Raw genomic sequence first — 4,634 nt, 5'->3', positions numbered from 1 at the left:
TAAAAATTTAAAAATATCTATTTACCATGAGAACTGTGTCAGAATCTCTCAGTGAAAATGTTGGTTGCTGAAATGGCAAGGTTTTTTTCTTTTCCCAGAAATGTACTGATTTCAACCAAACTGGTTTCAAGAAGGATTTTCTGGTTAAAACTGAAGAAAACTTGCATACCTAAGCAGCCAATGGGTATGCATGAACCAAGAGAACACAAAGGTCAGTTTGTTCTTCTCTCTGCTTTACATGAGAGTTTTGAACCTGGATTTTCCACCTAGGTAAATGCCCTCCCTCTTGCAGGTAGTTTCAGTTTCCCTACTGAATGTGCTGCCATATGTTTACATGTGTGAGAAAGTGACCATTTGGAAGGTGAAGATTGGCTCTAGCACAGCAACCCAAGAACTTCAGGGGAGTAAAAGATGTTTGCGTTCTCAGAAAACATTTGCATATTTACAAAATTGTTATTAGAAAAATAGAGATCTGACAAATTTGAAGGTATAGAAAAGGACTTAATTTCAAAGACATTAATGTATTCTTGAAATATTAATATTTCATTAGGTAAGCACTGCAGCAGTAAGCAACCTCTTTATTTACTGTAAGCGAAGTAACGGTGCATGCCAGAATTCACGCAACAGAGAGAAAAATGTTGCCTGTGTTTGTAATCTGTGGAGACAGCAACAACTTATTATTATGGCCAAGAAAGGTATGAATTCAATACTTTTCAAGACTTCAGGAAAAACACAGCCCACTAAGCCAGCTGCAGGTGAGGACCATCCAGAGGCCAGCTGAGTGTCAGAGCCAGTTGCTAATCTACCAAAGTGACCACAAAGCTGCATGTGCTGAAGCCAACAGGAAACAGAAAAACATGAAGCCAAACTCTCACCACGTTCAATTCTGTGGCTTTGTATCTGTTTGCCATAATACCTTCTTACCCTGCATCTCATTTCCCTCTCAGGCAATCTCCTGAAACATAAATTCTTTGCATGTCCCCTCAATATAAGGTTTTACTTTACTTAGGATGTTTGACTGTATTTGCAAAGGCAGGATAAAGCATTTTATTTGTGCTATGAAATAAGAGAGTGGAGCAAGCTCCTGCAGGCAAGCTGCTTTGTTGAGTCATATTTATACTCTCATTTTGAGTGTGGAGCTCATACCATTCTTCACTTCACAGGAAAAGATATGCTTTACGCTAATAGATAGTAATCTCTGTACAATCCCTACTTACTTTCTCTGCTTTCAACCACGCCCTAGCGGGAAATTTCTCTGACAAATTAACATGGGAATTAGCTCTTTAACTGTATTTCCAACTATACTTATCAGTTAATTTTTTTTTTTTTTTTTTACTGTTATGACAAAGAGGTTTTACTAATAATGGTAATAGACCTTTGATAACAGATAAAGCCCAGACACTGAAAACTCCTACATGTGGACCGTTTACTTTCCTAGTACATTTTGAATATGAGCTAAGTTCGATTACTGTTATTTTTAAAGCACATTTTAAATTGGGAAAGTAATAAGTGGAAAAAAAAGGCATTGTCTTCAAAAATCTAAAAGGTGAAGTGCTGTTTTCAAGACATATTAAGAATGAAGTTGGTTATAGATGGTCTTGCACTATTTTTGTTTTCTGTGATCAGTATAATAGAGTGGTTGTATATAATAGATAATGCTAGCTATGTCAGTATGGGTGTCTTGCATAAGCTAAATAAATAAAAAGTGACTTAGCTTCTATTTACTTTGCAGCAGGTGAACAAGTAAGGTGACAGTGAAATAAATTATTTTTTCCTGCCAGCTAAGCATGTCGTCAATCCTTCTTACTAGAGTAATGAAGCAAGGAAACAATATTTTGTTTGCTTTTCACTGTGGTGGAGGAGGCTCATATCAAAAAGGAAGATAGCACTTCAAATTTAAGGATAGCTGTGGCATGGTAATATGGCATGCCTGCTAAGTCAGGTACTGCTTTCTGTTTTAAGACAATCTGAGATGGCTCTAGACTATCCTGTCATGAATATTGCCTCCTAGAAACTGCTTACATTACTTGTGAAGAGCACACGTGGGCAACTTATTTGGGTCTTAGAGTCATGGTGTTTTGGAAATTCTATCGATGTGCTGCACAGAATTTTTCCAGAGGAAGCAAATGTGTCTTCTGTTGATAATCAGATGCTTATAATTCTTACTTGAATTCTTGCAAAATGGCACTGTAAAGTGCTAGTGCAAAAGTAAAAGTTGACATTTATTTGCTTCTAATTCAGTCTTTCACTTGGGAATCCAGGCTTCAGTTTAAATTTAAGGGGTGCCATTCAGAGCAAAGTATTTGTAGAACTTAAAAAATGGCCTTTTACAAAGGTGGCAGTGCAAATGGTGATGTGTTGTTTACTTCCCCTGACAGAATTGCAGGGTGGCTTTTCTCCACAGGCTCTTTGATATTAGACTATTAAATACACTTACACTACTGGTCATGGGCTTCTGAAAACTTCTATAATACATACATCTGACAGCTCTGAAAAGCAGTGGGAGGAAAGTGTAAGACTGTGCAAAACTGAATCCTGTGGCAGCTGGGCAAATTGCCAGTAAATTCAATGAAGCTTTTCATTAAATTCAATGTGTTTTACATTAAAGCTGAATTTGGCCCACTGTCTATAGCTATTAAAGTAATATAGCTTTAAAAAGTTACATGAAATTTTACCTACTTGCAAAAATTCAATTTCATGTTGAATCTATTTTAAACACCCTTGAAAAATACTTTTAAATTATCTGTTAAGAAGTCATATGGTGTATTGCTTCTGTCTTTATTTTCTGTCTAAATGGATCAGTTGAAGCACATGCTGATGGGTTGCCAGATAGTTTTGCACACACACTTAATGGCAGCAAATGAAAATGTGTATATGTGGTTCATCTGTATTTAAGAAAATTCTTCTGTTGATGAGAGATTTTTTATGACTGTGCTAAAATGATGCATAATTAAGATTGCTCTCACCTTTCCCCTTCAAATTTGTATTAAATTGTTTTGTTAATAACAGCCATGTGTAAATGTCCAGGAGTCATGATCCTTGAGAGTTCCACTGAGCAAGACATACTTTTATGTCCAAGAGGATATGGAAAAACGGTATTCCTTTCCTGACAATCCTAAGAAAGTATAAATGGAGAAGTCCAGCTGAGACAGATCTTATTTTAGTTTAAGGGAAAATTTGAGAGATGTATGTGGTAACAAGGCTGGTTGAATTCTGCATGGGAGACTTTGATCTTGACTGAACATTGTCTTGCTTTAGTTTGCAATAGTTTTATCATGTCCAACAGGAGGCATGGAATGGACCCTATGCCTCTAAAGTCCAGCTTGCTGCCATTGTTTCAAAATGTGTGTTTTTGCTTCTCTGTATAAAATAATGGTGCTCCCTTTGGTTCTCTGTAGAATCACAGAATCATAGAATCATAGAATAGTTAGGGCTGGAAAGGACCTTAAGATCATCTAGTCCCAACCCCCCTGCCATGAGCAGGGACACCTCACATTAAACCATGTCACCCAAGGCTCTGTCCAACCTGGCCTTGAACACTGTCAGGGATAGAGCATTCTCAACTTCCTTGGGCAACCCATTCCAGTGCCTCACCCCCTCACAGTAAAAATATACTCTGTAGTGACAAGTAGTTTCTTCAGTAGTGTAGATTCTTCAGTTGCATATTACAGTACTGAATGGGAGACGAAATTAGAGAACGCCATAGAAATTGTATCCACAGCTTGAAACTCACTTTGCTGTAAGGCATAAGGTGAATCAAAAACTCTTTGAGATGTTGGAACCTCCTTTACAATTAGGATGCGAGTGCTAAATAAGAGATGCAATATTGAAAAGAAGAGAAAAAGCAATGACTATATTTTGGTATCATCACTTCAGTTTGAGTGTAGAGCCTGTTCCCATGGATGCCTTTGGGACATTTGGATTGGATACCTCACCCACCATAAGTAAGCCTATTTAGATGAGACCTGCTTGCAGGATTGTGGCCCTATTTAGTATCCACACTTTTGCAACTACTGGCTCAAGTAATAGGGGATATTTAGAAATGGGAAATGTTATCAATGAATTTTTTGATGGAAGGTCTTTGGGAATATTCTGGACAGCAAATCATATAAGTGATATGTAAGGAGATACAGGGAAGAGATCACAGCTACACTTTCTCTTTGCATGCAAATAGCAGTGAGTTTTGCAGTATACCTTTTGATAGCTTGTTATGTTCATTAGCTTGTTATGTTCCTTCCCCTCCAAACAAACCTGGAGGGGGATACAGCTGAATGCATCAGGCAAGTACAGGGAAGTTATGTGAATAGATATGGTTTTCTATAGTCGGTGCTTCATAGCTGCAAAGGCTTAAGTCACACATTTAAATTCCACACTATCCAGTTCCTGTGTCAGAAGGCAAAATTCCTGACCAAAGGCTGTTTACTGACCCTTTTGAAATAAGCAAATGTCATCAATTTATTCCCTTGTGGCTGGGTGCAGTTGCACTAACTGGAAATCTTGAGACGAGGAGGTGACTAGAGGTCTGTTGTTACAAAATCCAAAGTTACATTCGCTGATGTTAGACCATTGCTGTATATTGTAAATTCATTCAGGGACACCAGTTTCAAGTGTTGGCAGGTTAACTTGCCTTAAAA

This window comes from Pezoporus flaviventris, unplaced genomic scaffold, assembly GCF_033815535.1.
Source record: "Pezoporus flaviventris isolate CSIRO_AGI_PZ_B2104156 unplaced genomic scaffold, CSIRO_AGI_Pfla_v1 ptg000007l, whole genome shotgun sequence".
Classification (NCBI taxonomy): domain Eukaryota; kingdom Metazoa; phylum Chordata; class Aves; order Psittaciformes; family Psittacidae; genus Pezoporus; species Pezoporus flaviventris.
The sequence above is the reverse complement of the archived record's forward strand: the minus strand, read 5'-3'. Positions refer to the sequence as shown.